This window comes from Armigeres subalbatus, chromosome 1, assembly GCF_024139115.2.
Source record: "Armigeres subalbatus isolate Guangzhou_Male chromosome 1, GZ_Asu_2, whole genome shotgun sequence".
Classification (NCBI taxonomy): domain Eukaryota; kingdom Metazoa; phylum Arthropoda; class Insecta; order Diptera; family Culicidae; genus Armigeres; species Armigeres subalbatus.
The window spans coordinates 16760192-16782470 of NC_085139.1; the positions used below are offsets into that span (position 1 = coordinate 16760192).

Here is a 22279-nt window from a genome sequence, read left to right on the forward strand (position 1 = left end):
AACCATCTGTACTTCGAAGATTTACTACACTGCGCAATCGGGCAAACCTTAGAGCTGATGCATGTTAGTGACAGCAGCATCAACAAAAGTTTAGCTAGACGCCAAGAGTTGTAATCAATACTGTTTGCGACGGATCGACTTTCGCCTTGATTTTTTTGTTGTTGTTTTCGAGCGTAAGTTTCTCAAGACTCAATTCGATTGTTATCGAGGAAACAGTTCCAAATCGAGCGATGGGAATGGTGATTAGACTGAACCAACTTCCTGTTGGAAACTTTCATGCCTTCAATTCATAGTTCAAATGAAGAGACACGTATGATTAATGACTTGTATTTTTATTTATTTAGACCGCCCTGGCAACTTCGAAACTGTTACCGATGCTGTGTCCGTGCTTTCCAAAAAAGCAATTCACCCATTCAAACATCAAATCAAACGTCTCATTCGTGATGTAACGAAATGTGTCGAACCTTTTTGAAAGTATTACACCCCGTAACAGATATAATTTCCATTGGTTTCTGGGACAGTCTGATGGCGATGATGATGATGATGATAAATCTCCTGTACATGTGCAACCATTTCGGTTTGTCGTTTGTCGCTCGATCGATCGATCGCTGTGGATGATGTCACAGTCACACATTCGTCGTCGTCGCGGACGTAATTTTATGCACACGTCCCAGTGCCAAACAGATCAAACTGCTGCTGGCAGTCAGTGCTGCTGATGCACATCGCCCTGGCCAATATAGGGTGCCATTAAAATCAATTGGGTGCATCGGTTTCACACGAACCGGTGGTGGCCACCATTTTTTTCCTTCATATCAGTGACGATGCGCTCGACGACCATATTGCCCGACATACTGATGATGAGCGCGCGGCAAAGAGCAGCGGATCGATAATTGGCGGCGAAAATAAGTTCTGCCAAACAGCAGTAAATTGTAATTGATTGGAAAATGTTGATCTCCGTTCCAGTGCAGCGTAATTCGGCTGGGGACCAAAGTCCCCGAGGGGACCTTAATTTAACCAATTGACATGGGAATTGCTATCGCATTGGGAGCAGAATTAACGTTCTATAATAAAATTGGAATTCGTCATAAAATCGATTCTTAACGATAAAGAATTGGATGGTGTTGCGTTATTTTTAATTGCCTTATTGTGTTAATGTCTGATCGTGTGTGGGAGCTTCTTCGAGTTGCGAGTGCAACTAAATTCATTCGACAAGAAATTTTGTCAACAACAAGAATGATTTTTTAAATTATAGGTAAATGTTATTTTTCCATCTCAACGCAGCTTGTACGTATTCAAGCATATCGCGTTACCGTCACAGTGTCCACTTCATTGGTGAATTGTGATTTACTCCAAATTTCACCGAAGCGAATTTTATTTCACGTTCGCGTGCTTTTGCGATTATCCATCTCGGATCTACCAAGCGAGAGAGTCCAGTCAAAAGGAAAATAATTGTGCCTACATTTTGTCCATACCCACTGGCGATGACGAGGAACGGCTGGCTAGCGAAAGTGGAAAACTAAGATATCAGCAGAAGCGAAGAGCCTGCCTCTTCATCGTACCGCTGAGACGCGTTAGTTGGGTACCGACCGACCGACCCCCCTTTTCCGTGTGAATCAAACACACGGGCGCGCGCGCCAGCAAACACTCGACTCCCCAAGCGTTCTGCTCTAAAATTCATCAATCTCTCTGTACCGTGAAAAGTTTTCTCTTGATCTTCAATCGCGCAATCGGCTGGTCGGTCTGGCGTGGCGTTTGGCCGCAGCTTTTCCCTCCTTCCCGCGCTTTCCACCTCACCAGAGAGCTACGCCGAGCGCAGAGCAACCATTTGAAAATCGTTTCACATTTTTTGCCACTTTCCTTAATTAATCTCCTTCTTCACTCGTTAATCACCGAGAGACCGATCGGCGGCCACCACGAATATGTTTGTAGCAGCGCCAAGTCAAGCCTAGCCCATCAGCAGCCAGGGGTTGCGTGCGCGATACCTACGGTTTGCATTTATGGAAAATGTAAGAAAATAGGACCGGTCCTAAAGGACCATTTAGGAATTGATTACGATTTTAATTTTGAATTATAAAAGTTTGAAGGCTTTGAATGTGTAGCTAAGCTGAAGATTAAAACATAGACCTAATCTAAATGTTCTAAAAATATAAAATATCAATCCTACTAGTCAATATTTTCACCCGTAAACTATTTACTTATAGAATTACAGAGTTTAGAAGACTAGTTCAAAACTACTACGTATAGCTGAATTCGCAATTTGCATATTTGTCAATAAACCAAACAAGTAGAAAAGGCAGTAGAACAGTACGAAGTCGACTGCTATTTAAACAATTTCTAAATAACTTCTGTCATCATAGATTTTTGATCAGAAGTCTAGTAACGAAACTTTTTTTTCCGCATTAGTAAACACGTCAAGAAATTTAAATAATGCTATCGCGATTAGACAGAAGTTGCGATGAATTTTGTTCGACCCAAATTCGCTCTAACTCTGTTGCACATTGTTACAAACTTCCAGGTACTAACTTACTTCTCTTTCCAAACACAACTTTGTGTTCGTTCTCCGCTCGGTATCAATTACCAGCAGGAGCTTAGCTCTAGCAGTCACGTGTGGTTGCTTTACTGTTGTACGTTCTGTTTGCTGAAATATTCCAAATAATCGGCACTAGTGGCAGCGGTGAACGTGACAGACGTTAGCTGTTTTATATGTTGCAGCCAAACTTTATTTTCCAAGCTCATATCGCACCATACGTTTTGCTTTCCAATTGCTTGTGGCCAACACAAGTGTGGTGAAGTGAATGTTTATTACAACCGCGCCCCGTACGACCGCCCCGGTGATACATTGATCGAATAATATCCGATTTCACTCAATCGCAAGCAACAATCGGTGGCTAATGCATTCGCCGGATAGTGGTTATTATTCGAGATGGGATTGGACATAAACGATTTCTATTACGTTCGATCCAATTCAATCAGATTTTCATGGAAAAGTCTGTAGGATAAAACTCGGTTCGGATTTTATTTTACAGTCACTCAATCAGTAGCAGGTGACAACTTTTCTTTCTTAAAAATCTTACCTCTGTGGTAAATCAGCCCCGAGCTGAACACCTCATTAAGAAAGAAAAAAATCTTACGAAATCTGGTGTAGTCGTGGGACATCTTCTTCTTTTTATTGGCATTACATACCCACACTGGGACAGAGCCGACTCGCAGCTTAGTGTTCATTAACCACTTCCACAGTTATTAACTGCGAGGTTTCTAAGCCAGGTTACCATTTTTTGCATTCGTATAGCATGAGGCTAACACGATGATACTTTTATGCCCTTTTATGCCCAATCCGAAAATTGCCTAGACCGGCATTGGGAATCGAACCCAGCCACCCTCAGCATGGTCTTGCTTTGTAGCCGCGCGTCTTAGTCGTGGGACATATCAAACTGATAATGCTGGGGGTCGTACACTTATTACGTGAGCACATTTGGTGGTGTGGGATGGGGGCTCCGTCATTTTCTTATGAGGTATATAAACAAAACAATATTTTTTATTGAGCGAACCTGCCCGATCTTGCTCAGATGTTTTTCTACCTGACAATAATTTAGTTGTTGATTGCCGCACCGCACTCAAGATCGATTTCTTCAGAACTCATGAAAACCTAGTATTTTTTCATTTGTTCAACTTTCCCAGCGAAATGTTTTATCTTTTCATAGAGACACGGCAGCTATACCTCTTGATCAGAGTTTGCAGAAATCGCTCTCAATAGATAACAAACAACGATAAAAGAGAGGCAAAAACTGTTCTGAATCATAACAATCCATGACAACAAATTTATCAGACTTGTATACAAGTGCGAAAAAACCGAATCGTATAGGCAGTCCCCACAGTAGTATGGCGATTTCGTTTTTGTTTTCGCCTCATTTCAAGTTGATTACTGCACAGCTATGTAGAATAAGTTGAAATGCATCAGATCAGAATGATTGCCCCTGCATTTGGAGCTTTCAAACGAAATTTATCATGGGGTATAGCTTCCTCCCGAATAGGTTCTCTATCATGACAGCTATGCGAAAAAAGTCTCTCGCGGTATGCTATATCGTATATGTATACAGAGATGATAAGAGAGAGACTTGTTCATTCTCTTTGGGATTCAATCCCTGCTCATGATAAATTTCTTTTAAAAAGCTTCAAACGCGAGGAGCACTGGTTCTGATGATACATTTCAACTTCTTCCACACATCTGTGCGGTCTCCTACGCAAAATGAGCGAGAACGAAGCGAGAATCATCACTTCTCTTCCGGGGCGCTGCCTATCCGATTCTGTTTTTTCGCACTTGTATTGATTTGTTCTCATGGCTTGCTAACATTCGGAACAGTTTTTGCCTTTCTTTTATCGTTGTTCGTTATCGATTGCGCTTTGATCCGGTCGAGACAAGTGCGATTTTCTATAGCTTGCAGCAGCAATCGGTGAAAAGTAAGTACAGTGCGTGTGTTATTCGCCGCGAACAGAAGAAAAATATCACATTTTGATATTCGGTGGATTATCATCGTTTGTGTTGCGATTTTTCTCCGGTCGGGTAAGGGCAAGTAAGTACAGAATACTGTAACGTCGGTTCGGTCTTAAAAACGCGATACTCCACAGTTTGCATATGCCATCGGGCATGCATGATGACTATTGTCCATGCTCCATTAATAGACACGTCTATTAATCAGGTATCGTTGTAGTTTGTGTGGTCGAGAAGTAAATCAATAGATATGCGTTTGATCGTGTTCCTGCTCGGTATGCAAGTAGTTGGTTTGCTCTGCTTTGTGCGGCCGAATCATGGTTAGGTAAAATCACTTTGTATAAAGAATGGCACGGTCGTATCGCTTATCAGAGTCAATCCAGATCCAACGATACCTAGCAACTGACTGATAATCCTTCCTGTGGTTTTTGGGGAGACGCAAACACGGTCTTCAAATAGAAAAAACTACCTCACCTGTCCATATTCTCCTTCCCTCTTCCTAATCTGGACTAAAAGTTGACGTGGACCGGCGCCGTTATTGATCATTTGAATATTAGGGAGTCACTCGAAAGTCTTGTAATAATTGAGAATGTTTGAAAACAATCCCAGTCAATCATTCAATTGATTCTTTGTGCAATTTCACTAGTTCTGGTCAATCACGGAGTATCAACCATAGATATGTGTAGTCAGTCAAAGCTAAGCTAAGCTTCTTTTATCGTTGTTCGTTATCTATTGAGAGGGATTTCTGCAAACCCTGTCGTAGGGGCAAAAACCAACGAAAGCAACGTCCATTTGGTAGAACTCCACTATAGCAGAATGTTTGTTTCTCTTTTAATGGTTTTCGAGATTATGACGAAAAGACGAAATTGCCTGCCTTGACACTATCCAAGACGAATCGATTAGTGAAAAAATCTCGAAAATCGGTCCATCCGTTCGTGAGTTATAACGCCTCAAAGGAAAAGCAAACTCATTTTTATATTTCATTGCTTTGTTTTTCCTGGGATGAATATTGGAGCTATGAGATGGAGTGCATTTCGTAGTTGCTACTCCGTGATTGAACAGAACAATCGTAATTGCACAGAGAACTAATTAATGGAAGCATGGGACTTGCTTTCGAACCTCATTCTTTGGGCATAGTCTGAGAGCTCCAATATGTTATATAGTCAATTGGGGATGGGAAGGAATTGATGATGCAATCACTGGCCCATTGCGAGCCGAGAACACCTCTGCACTCGCCACGAGTTCATGTGTATTTTTTTTTTGGAATCTGGAACTGGGAGTTTAGGTCAGTCTTCAAGGTGCAGCCCCGTGCAAATGTTTATCGATGCTGCCGCACTCGAATGAATATCCGTTTCGGGCTTGAACTTGCACAGCTGTTAAAATGAACATGAACCCGAGCGCAGGTGTTGGATGCCGCTCATGTTTAATCAGCGCTCACAGCGGCGCTCGATCATTGATGTTTTTAGCGCGGCTGTGATCGTTTTGAGCAAGGTACAAAACATAGTTACCAATCAACAGACATGGCTTTGAGCTTGGCTAAGCATTAGTTGTTCAAACTCACAGAACTGTTTTTTATTGGTTATATGATTCTTTGTTAATAAAAAGTAAAATGGAAATTATGCCTTTTCTTATTATGCGTATAGATATTTTAACCTATTCTCAATGACAGAGTAGAGGAACATAAATCTATAAGATTTGTATAATTGAAACTTCTGTAAAAAAACTGATCATTTGCTTATTGATGCATGTAAAGCCGTATCGTATGGTTGGCCAAGTTGACCCCCAAGGGCGCCAGCCCTCGGGGGAGCGCTGAAATCAAGAATTACGGCATGAGAAATAGAATTTTATTACCAATTAATAACAAACCAACTACAAAGGCCAAAGGATGATAATTTGAGTAATATAAATCAATCTAAGAAATTTTTGATTATTCAAATCAACATGTCAAATCTCAAATGGATTGGTATTAGTTTTGATCACTATTTCGGTTGCTCTGAGACCTCCGGAACCGATAACTAGGGCCCAAGAAAAAGTCTAAAACTCTATTATTCTAAAGCACCGATTTGCGATTTGGGTGCAACTTGTTTTGTAAACAAACGTTAGATGGCGAATTTCTGCCAAAGCAGGCATTTCCAGGGAAAACCACGGTGTGGATCAGACAGAATAAGCTTTCCCCAGATAAGATAAGGGAATTAGTTTGGAAGAAAGGCGCTTGCATTGCATGGAATCCGTAAAACATTATTTTAAACACGAGTTGTGAATGGGATTATTTCCATTTTTGACACTATTACAGTCACCGGTCAGTTGACCAAATTTCGAAGGGCCCTTTTGCTCTAATGACTTATACCGGGATAAGAATGCTGTAGATTTATGATAAATTTGCTCGTTTCATCCAGAAAAAACTTCATGTAGTCCGAAAAATGATAATTATGGCCGAATTTGACCTGGTTCAATGAGATAACTGTTGATGGGCAGTGAAACCTTGCTAAATTAACTACTTTGGTTATCATTTCTCAAGGCTCTCGTAAATTAGCAAAATTCATCCGCTATACAAACAACACGTGTTTTAAAAGTATTTATCGCCTCATTTTACAACGTGACCCTTCTGCTTCCGATGGCGATTTCGACGACCACTTCAAATTTCGATTTTTTTACCAACGGAGTACAACAGTGATCCAAAACACTGACAAAGCCATTTTCAAATTTGATATTTCATGTTTCGAATAGATTCGACAGCGATTTCGACCATAACCCGAATAATCCGAAATTTGTAGAGCCGTAGCGTGGACTCCCGGCGCCCTTGGCGAAATCTTTTTTGGGCGCCCCTCTCGTATTAAGGAAAAATGTCAGCACAAGTTTCTACAATCCAATAACATTTTGAATCTCACCTTAAAGTTTTATAAATTTTTTATTAACAAAATTTTCTTCACTTGGCTCATCTTTGTAGAAAAATAAGATTAAAAGTTTAGTGGATTGAAGATGCTTCGTAGTAACAAGCAATATATTAGGCGGTATGTCCCTGGAAAGTTTTTAACCATTTTGTGGCCTTTTACACTAATTTGCAAAATATGGTAAGAACTCTGGTAGGAGTCGTGGACAATTCTGGATCCACGTATGGAAATCTGTTGGAAACATCCAGGCTGAAAGATCATTAAAATTGCTGAAAGTTATTTATCACTTTACAGCTCATAGGTCTCTAACGGCTGTTTTTGCCCTCTTTAGTGGAAGGAACGGACGCATACTTGCAAATACATAGCAGAGAAAAGAGATTTGAAAGTCATGACAAATCATATACTAATGTCCAATGGTTGGAACAAGAAAATCCAACCCTGAAGTGGATCGGTCAATGATCGAAATCGCTATCGGATTTAGGAACAAGAAATGGATGGATATGGATGTTGGGTCAATAACATCCAACTTTGAAGTAATCGGAATCGACATCGGAAGCAGGAGAGCCAGGAAGTGAGGAAATGAGGCTATGAATGCTTTGATAGCACATGCCTTGGCACATGTTGTATGTATTGCGGATAAATTTTGCTAATCTATGAGAGCTTTGAGAAATGATGACCAAAGTAGTAATTTAATTATATTTTTTGAACGGCTACTCAGTCTCGCAATTATTACAATGAGTTTTTTTTTATTTACCCGACGTTTTGACACGGGGATTGTATCTTTTTCAAGGGGAAAATATTTTTGTTGTTTGTCCCTTGAAAAAGACACAATCCCCGTGTTGAATTATTATTATTTATTCAGACTAAGGCCGAAGTGGCCTGTGCGGTATATCAGAGTCTTCTCCATTCGGCTCGGTCCATGCCACCATCGTCGCCAACCACCGCAGTCTACGGAGGGTCTCGCAAGTCATCTTCTCCACCTGATCGATCCAATTCTTGCCTGCTGCGCACCTCGCCTTCTCTGTGCCTGTCGGATCGTTGTCGAGAACCATTTTCACCGGGTTACTGTCCGACATTCTGGCTACGTGCCCTGGGCCCATCGCAGTCGTCCGATTTTCGCGGTGTGAACGATGGATGGTTCTCCCAACAGCTGATGCAATTCGTGGTTCATTCGTGCCTCCTCCACGTGTCACCGTCCGCCATCTGCACCCCACCATTACAGATGTTACGCAGCAATTTCCTTTTCGAAAACTCCAGCAAGTGCGCGTTGGTCCTCCACGAGCATCGTCCAGGTCTCGGTGTCCGTAGAGGACTACCGGTCTAATTAGCGTTTTGTAGATTGTCAGTTTGGTACGGCGGCGAACTCTATTCCGATCGGAGCGTCTTGCGTGGGAGTCCAAAGTACGTACCGATTTCCAGCCACTATGCGTCTCCGAATTTCTCTGCTGGTGTCATTTTCGGCAGTCACCAGTGCGAGCCCAAGTACACAAATTCTTCTACCAATTTCGATTTCGTCACCACCGATGCAAACTCGCGGTGGGTGGCTCACATTGTCTTCTCTTGAACCTCTTCCTATCATGTACTTCGTCTTCGACGTGTTGATCCCCGTGTTGAAACGTCGGGTAAATAAAAAAACGTAATAATTGCAAGACTGAGTAGCCGTTCAATAATTATAATTCAAACGCACAGTCGATCCATAATCAGTAGTCAATTAATCAAGGCACATTATCACTGCTTATCGTAATTCCGCCAGGTCAAATGCGTCCATGATGATATATTTTCGGACCAGAAATGAAGTTTTTCTGAATGAAATGAGAGTTGTCTTAAATCTACACCATCCTTACCTTCTTATACACTCATCCTGATATAAGTCATTAGCGTAAAAGGTCTTTTATAATTTTGGTCTACACCTGTGGCAGTTTGAAAACGAAAATGGCAAACAATCCAATCTACAATTTTCAAATAACTTTTGAATAAGTCCAAGTATAAGTATTCGTAGACGGTTCCAAAAGGCTCAGAGAAACCGAAAGGGCAGTCAAAGTTAAGACCAAATCATTCGACTTGTTTATTTGAGATAGAAGAAAGATTAGATTTCTTGAAATTTCTCCGCCATAGATCTTTAGACTTTATGGTCGGTTTGCTTCCATTATTTGGCTATGTAACGAATAAAATGTTCTGTTTCCATACCGTGATTCTTGATTCTATGCCCCCTGAGGGCTGGCGGCCCCTTGGCGGAAGCCGCCAACCCGTCTAACCCTCATCGCTACGGCGCTGACCACTGGTCACGATTTTCGAATCCTTCTCCTCCGTGATGTATTTTCAAATGAGTGCTATGGACGATATGGACAGTATGAGTTGTAAAGAATCATAAGTAAAGAACCTTCAGCAGTTTTTTCAATCTTCCTTACACATTTTACCAAATTTTGCAAATACTGAAAAAAAATCTTTTTTGGCTTTTTTTTAAACCACCTTCAATCCACTAAACTTTATAATCTTACGTTAAGGTGTGATTCAAAATGTGTGGATGTAAAATATTTCACTTTTATTTTCCTTAGTTAAAAGAGGGCCACATAAAAAAGATTTCGCCAAGTGCGTCAGCAATCCGCGCTACGGCTCGATGCATGGTTTGGTTTATCAAAACTTCAACGTCGTAAGTGAAAAACTTATTTCAGTATCAAGGTATTTGTCACCTACAGCCGGACAGAAAGTTTTAAAAAAAGTTCTTTGATTTTATTATAGAGATTCAACCATTTTTAAACTTGCTCTTCAATTGTTTCATATTGCAGAGGTATTGGCGTTTTGATGTTTCATGAGGAAGATGCAGAAGATGATAGTTAAAAAAAATACACTGGAAAGCATACGAAGAAATTTTTAAAACTTATCTCGAAAAATTTTAAAGCATATTTATTAAAAGCGATTAGCAATTCGGAGGTGGACTTTTCTTCAAATCGAAGTTATGAGTTCATTCGACCCCGACAACCGAAGGATGGATTCTTGTGCAATTTTTAAAAACATCTTATCTCGGGTACTTATTCAAAAGGACGTATCTGATTTTGTTAACACGCAAACTATCATCATAGACAGATAGGGGGAGGCTTCGGCTACCTGTTTGAGGTGTTGGTTTGTATGGGAGTGCCATCAGATTGGACAAATCGACGTTTGAATCTTTGTTTACAAAATTACATACGTCCTTTAGAATAAGTACCCGAGTTATATTATCTTTCCGCTTCTTCTTTGACTTCGAACAAGGTGGGAATTTTGAGTTTTATGTACATAAGTTTTATGTAATTTGCTTTAAAAGTTCAACTAACTTGCACTGCTCGTCTTTTTTATGCGGTTTCCGGGATGTACGTAGAACGTATCCCCCGAATGAAAACCGATTTCAGTGTATTTAATTCAAGCGAATAACAACATGGTCATATTTTAACACTTTTGTAAACCGTGATATTTGTCACTTGCAAGGGTTTTTTTTTGTTCGGGATGAACCACTGCGTCCATTTCATTGAACTTTTGTAGTATACCCGTGTCATTTGTTTAGTGCATGTCTTTCTGCTCCATTTCTATTGAGAAGAAATGAAGTAGTCGTTTTTTATTCAAATATTTTCTCAAGCTTAATGTAAGGCCTCTTTAGATTAAGGTACCGCTATTTATACGCCTTCCAGAAACGGCTTATACCAACTCTCAAAGGCGCGCCCCTCAATCACCGTTTTACGGCTCAACAATAAGTTGGGATAATACTGATTTCTGACCATGCATCGGTGGCACTCGCAGTTCAAACATATTAATCAGCGCTCTGGAGCTTGAGAGATTCTGCGTCATCGGCTTTCTAAAACCAGCCCTAAGATTGAGTTACGTTTTTATAATTTTACTCCCATTGACTCCATCCAAAAGGTGGCAAAAGGTGGAAGTCATCTAAATAGACAGATTATAGTCGTTCCATACCTCTCATGCTACGCATCACTCATAAGTATTAACAAGAATAGTAAGAACTCCAGAGCACAGTGTAGTAGATCTTTGCTCCGTAATGCACCACGAGAAAAGGTGTCTACCCAGCATTTGCCAGGTTCCGTTAACTGCCTGGGTTAATTGTCACCCCCCAGGCCATTCATCCCCCTCGGCACGGGCTCGTCTGGACACCTTGGGATTCAGGGAAGGTTAGGGACGTCATATTGTCAGTTTCAGTGTTTAACCGAGCCTGGCGATATTACCGGATTTACACCGTTACGCACTACTTCAGAGTATCCATATCCCAGCGTAACGGAACATTGCAAGGGTTAGACAAAAAGGTTGGCCATATCTCTGCGTATTTTTAATGGATTCTCGATCTACAGCCAGCATTGGTTGGCATATTAGTTCTAGTTTCTAAGGAAAGCATAAAACATAGTGAAAGTAAAAGTCACATAAAATGACGAGCAGAAGAGAAAATGCATTTTCCATATATCCTCGGAAATCCTGGAGATATGGTTTCGGCAGGCCAAGGACAACCTGAGATTTTGAATGGGGACTAGAAAAAACAGAATACTAGAAAAGTGTCCGCGTCCGATGGTCCCAGTTTTATCAAAATCTACGCAAAGTTATGCTGATTTGAATTATGTCAAAATTTTGCCTATCTCATCCTTTTTATCTAACTCCTGTACAGTCAGTATCAAAGTACATAATCGGAAAACTTGTTCGAATGATCAAATATGAATCGTATATTTTGTTTGTATTTTTTACGCACTGATTAGTTTCCATTATTTTTTTTTCTGTGCACTGCGATGGCTTGAAGTCAATTCAGTGGATAACAATACGATTTTGTAATTTTTTGACAATGAAAATTAGGATCAATAAATATCACTTTCAAACAGTGGTTCTCAATCTTTTTCTTGAGAGGTATCCCTTCGAACTATTGCATTAATTGAGATACACTCCCTCCTGAGTAGGCTCTTTTCAAGTAGGCTCTTGAAAAAACCATTCCAAGCCTTTAAATCTATTAAAAGTAGGCTTCTGCCTCTCTTGATAAGATGCGCCTAAGCTTTTTGTAGAGAGGCTTTCTAGTCACTTAAAAGGAGGCTTCCCTTGCATCTTGAAAGGAGTTTCTGAGCAGTGACGGAAATGTCAAGTATCGATGTCATGGGACTAATCTTGCATAATAATCTCTTTCTCACAAGTAATTTACAATTATGTTTTCCTTATAAACATGTAGCCCACAAAGGACTTGAGAAACTTTTTTCTTACAGGTAATTTCTCTAAATAGTTGATATTGGCGGTAAAGCGAGAGCCGAATTTAGTGTCAAATGACATTAATTGTCATGACATTCCGTGACTTATTTTTTTAATCTTGCTCTCATGGCTCAGATACTTTGTATTTTAGAACACCATTATCTGTTCGACAAAAGTTCTAGGATTCTTTAAGTACTACATGTTAATCAAAAAATCCGAACTGTAAATGACTTTTGAAAAAAGTTGTTTGGAAATTAGTATTAGCAATGCCATGACATTTTTTTGACATTTCCCATCACTGCTTCTGAGCCTCTTGAAAGTATGCTTCCAAGCCTCTTAGATGGAGGTTTCTGAGCCTATTGAATGTAGGATTTCGAGCCACTTGAAAATATGCTTCCAAGTCTCTAGAAAATAGGCTTCCGAGCTTGTTAAATGGAAGGTTTATAAACGAGCAAAGGCAGATAACTGAAATGATATCAAACTGATAACACGATTAGTTATTCTTATTATCATTTTGATATTTAGTTATCAATCATGTGATTAACTGATAACTGTATAATAACAAATTTTATTATCAATGCAAATTTTCTTCTAAAATTTCATGTCGTTCAGAAATGGGGCTAAGCATTCTACCCTTGCCAACATACTACTTGTTAAAATGTGTAGCCGGCCTATGCTATGTGAATATTGTGACAAGAACTGTTTCTAAACACTGAACTGAAATTTTCGTCTGGGAAGCAAGAGTGCATTTTCCTGTTACCCTCGATATTCATTATTGATTTGTTTATTTCTCTGTCAACGAAGGGATTTACACAAGAGTTGAAATTTCTTCTTATTTGTTTTATGCTATGCTTAGTTTAACTTTACTTTCATTTCAGGTGTCGTTGAATAATGAAAGGTATGCATCTGAGAACCACCATGCGTTGAAGTTTATTAAGTACTTAAATGGCCTTTGCAGCTCCCGGAACATATGGATCCAAGGGCATGTGGTCATTCAGGAACGGTGAATAATCTAGACTAATCCGCCAAGCTAACCGCAACATATATTTATCTTGGGATCTCATAGTGCTTATATATATGAAGAAGCGGAAATTTTAACTGGAAATGTCGGATAATCAAGAAATTGCAACGATCTGGTCTGTTGTGGAGAAACAATCATGCTCGCAATTCTTTTAGTCGATCTAGCAATGGGTCCCAATCTATTGATAGAAGTTTAAACTCTAGGTTTGGACGCAAAAGACAAACCAGAAGCTTAGATCATCTGTAGCCAAACCTGTGAAAGCGATGTTGAAAGGACGGGGAATATTGAGATGTGAAATAGAAAATCCTTTTGGGAAGGTGTTTTGTCACAGTAACCCAAAAAAATATGTTTTAACTAGTCGACCCGGCAAACCTGTCAGACATTGTAGGTTAAAATGCACGTTGTGGGACTTCCGGTACCCGTACGAATCCTAATTTTAGTTTTCCACAATTTATTCAACCTTACTTCCGTGATTTTCTGAATGAGCAAATATCATATAAACTCGCTGGAAGCGATAAAACATATCTGCAGAAGGAATTAAGTCATAGAACATTGACTGAACTGATAGATTTGACTTTATATAAATAAAAACTACTTTGAGGTTGATTTGACTAGCGAGAGGATTCACTCATGGCTGGATTGAGGAAGAGGGGGGCTTTGAGTCATGTGACCCGGGCCCTCACATAACCGTATATACCAAAATCAACCTTTTTTCGTACATTTAGAGTTCCTAAAAACTGTCGACCCTGATCCTGGATTCGCCAAATGGCAAAATTTTTCACGTATTAATTCTTGCTGGGATCAGCAGTGTTGCTGTTTATATATGCATATGAAACCATGAAACGTTTCCTAAGCCTATTATTTGGCCTATTATTTATAAACCTATTATACTGGAAAACATCAATAAAAGTACGATAAACCGTATTTATTCTAATTGATTGTTGGTTCGCTATTTTGAATTAAATTCGGCTATCATTTTTGTTATGTTGACTGGTAATTAAATCCAAAATGATAACAATTCTAATTATCATTATAACTGGATAATAAAGTTTGTTATTACGTTATTCTGCTCTCAACTCTGTACAGCTGACTGTTATTTACATAAAATGGTCATATATGGTCATATGGCATCATGATTTGATTATAAATAGTTTTCAGTAAATGCAAGATTGTAGAAAGCGTATTACTCTTCTCTTCTGCTCCTCAAGAAAGCGTAATTGGGCGAGTGCCTAGAGACGACGTTGTGCAATCACTCGATTCGAGTTCGAATCCCAGTGAATGGCAACATTTTTTCAATGCGTAACGAAGTCGTAAAAGAAGATTAAACTATTTTGGTCGATAAAACAGTGATGGCTGATAACTAAATAATAACTAAATTAGTTATTTGAGTAACAACATGTATAACAAAAATGTGTTATCAATTTGGTATCAGTGATAACTTAATTTGTTTTCATGTAGTTATTTCACGAATAAAATTCTGGTATCATTTTTGTTATGTTGGCTGTTAAGTCAGCCAAAATGATAACAAGTTCAGTTATCAATATGTCCGATAACCGGATAACAGAATTTGTTATCAATTAGTTATTTATTTGTGCTCGGGTTCCGACCCTTTTAAAAGGCGGCTTCCGAGTCTCTTGAAAGTACCCAACAAACAATTTAACTGAATAAGCTAGTTTTTAACATTTTTTTTTGGGAAACGACTGTGGGGTTTAATCATAGATCATTAATATTCGTCTGACGTTTTGTCTGGCGTTTTGTTCAACTTTAACGATCTGTACCGACAATTACAATAACCAGACACAGTTAGACAAAAACATAAGACAAAAACGAACAAATCATTCTTCCCGAAGAAGGTTATACCAATCCCGTGTCGAAACGGTTTGGACGAATAATAAACCTGTTTAATCATAAGGAGGACTTGCGCAGCCGTTAATTAATGATCTATGGCTAGTTTTTAAGCTGAAGAAGGCCATTTTTGGCTATATAAACGCATCACCAATGTTTGTTGGTAGACTTCCGGGCGTCTTAAAACAAGGCCTCCGGCCTCCTGAAAGCAGACTTCCGGGCTTCTTGGAAGATGGCTTTCAGACCTCTTGAAAGGAAGCTTCCGAGCCTACTGGAAAGAGGCTTCTGAACCTATTGGAAAGCGACTTTGAAGGCTTCCGACCTTCTTGAAAGGAGGCTTCCGTGCCTTTCTAAAGGAGGCTTCCGAACCTCTTGAAAATAGCTTCCTGCGCCTTTTCAAAGGAGCCATCCGAGCTTTTTGAACGAAGGCTTCCGACCCTTTTAAAAGGCGGCTTCCAAGCCATTTGAAAGTAGACTTACGGGCGTCTTAAAACAATCCAGGTATCCATTAGCACTATATTTCGCCTTTTCGGCTATTACAGAGCCAGAATAAAGTTTGTTAGTTCTGGGATAGCGTTATGGTCGCACGTACGGCTGATTTAAATGCTTACGCTAACCTGGGAAGGCTTCCATCCTCTTGAAAAGAGGCTTCGCAGCCGATTTGATCCATTGTTTTGCGGCATACATATGGCTGGGGTTCTGCCAAATCGCACCAAGCGCCAAAACAAAAATCCATTTTTCTGTCTAATCTTTCGCTTAGCAAATTCAATTGATCGAAAATCGTATTGGTTTCCCCACTAATTAGATCCATTAATTACGTAACGCAAAAAGTTGCCATTTTCGACTCCTTCCCCCTTTGGCACACATTTTGTATGAATTATTTAAAAAAAATGTATTGATTGTCACACTTCGGGTACCACCCCTCCAAGCGTTACGTAATTTTTGGATGTTCCCCAACCCCATAACTAAAGATATCCTCCTGGGGATGAATTGATATGAAATGATTTCCGTTTTAATTTTACGATCAAAATATCACAAGTCAATCAATAAGCCGCTTGGTGCGTTTTGGCAGAACCCCGACCATATCTTAATAATATTAGATTGAATCAATAAATTGTTTTGAAAGATTTATCGTTTGGACTTTCATTGGTCGTATTCACTAAAAGAGGTTTTATTGCAAATTTCTTCCAAAACGCGGAAATGCAAAGATCTTGCAAGAAGTTTCCACCGAACATGCAAGCAAGCTGTCAGGTTTTTGGTGTCAATAATCCTATCCTTCCTATGAGCTTGATAGAGAAGACGGATAGACATCAGCTAAAAGCTGATGCGAAGCCATGCCAAAAACAGTGATGCCAGACTTTCAGGATTGACTTTAATTGTATAATTACGGCCTGAGACGAGACCTGCAAAGACAGCTTTTTTTTCCTTGTTTTGACACTTGTTCTTCTTTTCATCACAGTTGATAATCGATTCTCAACTGTTTCCTTGAGTGTTTCACCTAAATCCCGGGTAGAATCTTCTGAGCGCAATATAACTGTTTGCAATTTACGTATTTGTAAACTTATTTTTATAAAGATTTTCCTATCGGAAATAAAACATGTATTTATTAATTGTTCAATAATAATCTGTCCGGTTATTCTAGAATACTTTTCAATGTGAAAAAGTACTCGTAAAACAAAATCATTCGGAATACTTTTTGAGGGATACCAATACTTTCACACAAAACCCAGATTAATCCACCTAGCGTTGGTGGTGCCTTTCTCGCATTTAGTTGAGACACCAACCTTATATGGAGTATATATGGTCCGATTTACTATTTTCTTCATAACTTTCAAACGCAATGACCAATCGTTATAAAATTCAATAGTGATCAACAAGGCTTTGTCCCCTGTCGAATGAAACTTGTTGCGAGAGAATCGGTTAAGGATTACTATATGAAAAGTTGTCTAATGTTTTTATAGCTTTGTGCACACACACACACACACACACACACACACATACACACACACATACACACGGACAGACAGACATGCTCAGCTCATCGAGCTGAGTCGATTGGTATAATAATATGGGTCTCAGAGGCTTCTATAAAAGTTCGTTTTCGAGTGAAATGATAGCCTTCGGTACAATTTAGTTGTACGAGAAAGGCAAAAAGGTGCTGGTTGCATCTGACAATTCGTGACAGCGCTTGCTGGTTGCAGATGAAGTTACATTTTTCCTCTTTGCAAGTCCCAGATTACGACAATAAAAAATATGTTTTTGAAGTGGAATTAATCGTGTTTTACCAAGTAGGTATTTTACTGTTTTGAAAATTGGATATGGGGGAATGACGGCTTTGGCAGGTTTTGTTCTATTATTGGCAGGGTTTTTTTATGACTGACTATACTCAAATTTGGCATAAACACCTTTTGCATATCAAAGAATATTGTGGCCAAATTTCATAACATTTGATCGTCAAAAATTTCTGACAATAATAGAACAAAACCTGCCAAAGCCGTCTTTCCCCCTAGTTTGGCTAAAACCAAAGATTTTATTTGACTCGTCCAAGCCTGTAATTTTTTTTGGGTGGTACTAAAACAATCTTATTTTAATTGCCAATAACACTAGCTGCAAGATTTTCAGGCGTTCTTCAACATTTGCTGGCCAGATTCCATTGCAACCTGTAATATAAACTATAGAGAAAGATTGTCGCTTCGGTTCTCTTCGTTCTGCTGTCCAAAACATTTTGGGTACAGAACTTTCAAATCGTATGGATTTTTTTTCATTGACCCTATCACAGCCAGCGAAAGATGTTCCGGACAGCGACGACAACGACAATCTTTCTCTAATAAACTTTTAAACTAAACCTCTCTTTTATTATGTCAATCAATCTGACATTAACAGCACAGACTCTCACTTTTGCTAAGTGCGCTGCTATGCAATATTTGCTTGTATGTTACCACCACGATGAACTGAGTGTTTTAGAAAAGCGCGACAATATTATTTTCTTACATTTGATTTTTCGTGGATATAGAAAGATTACTTTTTACAAATATTAGATACTGTTGAAGTCTTATTCCTGTTGGAAAGCACAACAATTCTCCTAGTCGGTTTATTTCTAATTTCCGGGCTGTCAATTATAGGTCTGATTTACGTTAATTCTGATTGTGGGATAGAGCTTCAGATTATTTCTGTGTATAAGCTAGAGCAGAAGACATTGAGGACCCAAGAGTGAACAATCAAGTAACATTTTAAGTTTTATAACGCTCTTGAAGACCATAATTTATTCTTCAAGAGTTTCATAAAACCAGCATAAAACCAAAATGTTTCTAGGGATCTTAACTGAGTCACTATCTACGATTCAACAACCATCACCTAATATGTAATGTAAACGGAGCGGTTGGTACGAGATGTCTCCGTTCTATGGCCTCATTGTTGAATTAAGCTAAGATTGATTCTCACAGTATTTTCAACAACGCTGCATAGTAGGCCTGGCCGCTTTTATGATTGAATTTCATTTATATTGTGCCTTGCAACAAAATGACAACTTTCGTGATCATTTTTCAAGGCTCTTACAGATGTGAAACATTTCCTCCGCAGTGACAAATACCACGTGCTATCCAAGCATTCACTGCTGGAATGCACCACATGGCGACCGAATTTTCAAAAATATCAAAGTATTTTTCTGAGGTATGTTTTTCTCAGGCGACTATCTGGCGCGTATTTTTCGTTGCGACCAAAAATCAGCGGAAGATTACACTTTTTTATGAGCGATACAGTATTATATAATATATAGAATTCGTTCACAAACTGGCTTTGTATGTGTAGACTGTGTGAGATAAAGCTTCAATTGTTTGCAGTATTAGTTTCGATAATTATAATAGATATCGAGTAAAAATGTGGTTCAAACAGAGAGTGTTGTCACTGTATGATAAGGTGATAAAATCGGAAGTTATGATCAAATGGTGATCAATAGGTGTAGAAAAAATCGGAACGCGATGAAATCCGATCGTCATTGTAACAATAGCTTTCATAGCTACTTGTCGTGAACTACTCTTTGAGTTTAAACGTCTGGAATAAAGACAAATAATAATAATAATAGTCACCAACTTGTGCCAATAGAAACCGATATGCAATAATAGATATGAACGCTGCTTCAACTATTCGAACATGAAAATTACTAACACTCTGGCGGGAACGGTTTGCGATAATTGTTAACTGAACTTAATGAATCATTTGTTTGAGAAACTGCATATATCCATTTTACACAATTTCGGGAAAACAAAAAAAACTGTTTTTGAACAAATTGGCACCGATTCTTTCGATTTCTTCGATGCAGATCAAACATTTTTGGCAAATCTCATCACCCTGGGGCACTTCCAATGCGAAAACTGTAAGCAGTACTCCATAATTGCTCTTAGAAGTACGTGCACATATGTAGTTTCTCATACAAACGAAGAAAAAAAATCATACATTCCTGAACAATTTTTTTCTGTTTTTTGCCAGAAAACGCATTTTTGAGCAAGGATTCAGAATATATAAAAATCTCATTTTAGCCAAAAATGTTACATTTGCACAGTTTCTCAAACAAACCTTTCAAATGAGTTATCATAATAATCAACAAATTGGGGTGAACGACGTTATCCAAAACCGTATTTCACGGGATGACGTATGCAATCGACAACCTAATAAAACAATAGTCAATTATCAATTATCTTATCTGGGAAGAAATCGATGAATTGCCTCTGATACTCTTCATGCGAAGTACTTGAGGAAATCACGTACACAGTTAGATTGTTATAAACGCGAAAATCTTGTTTTAGTGTGCAGCAAGGTACTCATTGTACCAAGATTATGAAACCGAACTAGACGTTCTAGGGAAGAAAACCTCTGTGGAAATCGTATTTTTATTCTTTGTGTTTGGTCCGTAATGCTTCAAAGAGTGAAATATTTGTAGTTTAGTATTTTCCTCAACTAACCTTATTTGATAGAATGTTATTTGGGTTTGCTCACAACTCACACTATTATTGCATTTTAATGGTTTTCAACTTTCCCCGACAAATTTGGCAAACTCTTTGCACATATAAACACAGTTGGCCTCAAAACGAATCGATTCCTGAGGAAATCTTGCAAATCGGTTCAGTCGTTGTTGAGGTATTTCATAAATTGGGATATCCGTAGCCAGATCCGCATTTGAGAAACACTATTCTGAACAGTCTTCCTTCTTTTCGTTCTGCCTCCTGGTTGGGAGCCTCTGCTTTGTTGTGTCCGTAATATACGCTAAGAGAATTGTCAAAAACGAAAAAGTAGAATCACGGAAAAATTTCCCCACAGTATGGGGTGCAGTTCTGTAAATTATTTTAAAAATTTCGAAATTATATGTATTTGAAAATAATTTGGAGCACCGTTTTAGACTTTTGATTATCTACATTGTACATTTATTTGATTGTTCATTATAATAAATGTTTTTCTCGAATTGATCTCGGAAAAGGTACTATTTTTGACGTTTATTGAATTTCTTATCTCGTGCAATAAACCATTTTCAAAATAAAAATCAGCTTATAATTTTTAAAATTATTTTGAATTCTGTCGGCTACACCTTGCCGTGGTAAATTGTAGTGATTCTACTTTTTCTCTGATGACAGCATTCATCCGGTTCTCCTAGCCCATTGTCGAATGTGTTGGAACTAGATGTCGAATAGTTATCGCCGATTGATGCACTGTTTATTGTCTGTCGTATCAGTCTTAGCACCGGGTCCAGAACGATTCTCTGCGTCCTATCTGAAATTCGTTTTTTTCGATTCAACGACTGCATTTCATCTTCAGTGCATTTGTGAATGTTATGCGTCTAAGCCCAAAATCCTATTGCTACAAAACAAATCGAATTCAGATGGTAATACTGATATCTATTTGCCTCTCTTTTCACATGACAGTGTTAAAATTAACAAGTCCCTAACAATAAACAAACTGGACTGGTGGCTCTGATCGCCGCCTATCGCTGGGCGTACTTTTTTTTCCGCTCGAACTCGTTATTGCTTATCACCTACAAGCTTTTTGTGGAGTGAAAGGATTTATTTTCAAGTTGAATCAATTTCGCATATGGCGCACCCACAGTGCTCCACTCCAATGATAAAGGAGGATTTTCTTCATCAGCAATTGAAATCTGATAACCCTTTGGAAAGTTTGCCGAACGGTGTGGATTGGAACTATTTCGTAGCATCATATTTGGCTGCGTATGTGATGCGTAACCCCGAGCCGGCATGTGATAATAGCGTTCCAACTCTCACTTCATTCCACCGGGCGCGACCGATGTGACTTTCAAGGAGATCGCGCGCGCATGGAGCCGAAAGGAAATTTTGTTGATTTTTGTTACTTGATTAATGTTTTCTCCTGTGGCGGCGGGTTCGGCGAAATGTAATTCCAGTAAGCGCCTCGAGTCACCGATCGGCACGACCGGTATTCGACCTCGGTTATTTACCGCAAAACAATCAATCAAATTACCCCGCTAATAATGCTTTAAAGCATCCCAAATATGCCCGCTTTCCGTTCAAATAAAACTTCCTAAACATCGTTCATAAATCACCATCTGGCTTGCCATCGGATACGTGTGTAACATGGTACTAATTCACTCTCACCCCTAATTGAGTTTTGTCGACATTCCTCCCGCAAGGAGACAGTCGAATTCCGCACGGTACAGAGCATTCCGGGCGTCATGCTTTACAACACTCCGTACGACTTAGTCAAGCGACGGCACGAAGCTACGATAAAGCCCAATAAAGCTTAAATTGTAGAGTGTGTGGCAGCCACCCTCCTTGCTACCATCATCATCGCACTGCCCCAGTTTCCCACAGA

The 22279-nt window shown here is 39.1% G+C and overlaps 1 protein-coding gene across 1 annotated transcript in view; it reads right to left on the bottom strand.

The window, feature by feature from the left end:
* The window catches only part of LOC134222281 (uncharacterized), a 340534-nt gene that overhangs the window by 83014 nt on the left and 235241 nt on the right, over positions 1-22279 (bottom strand).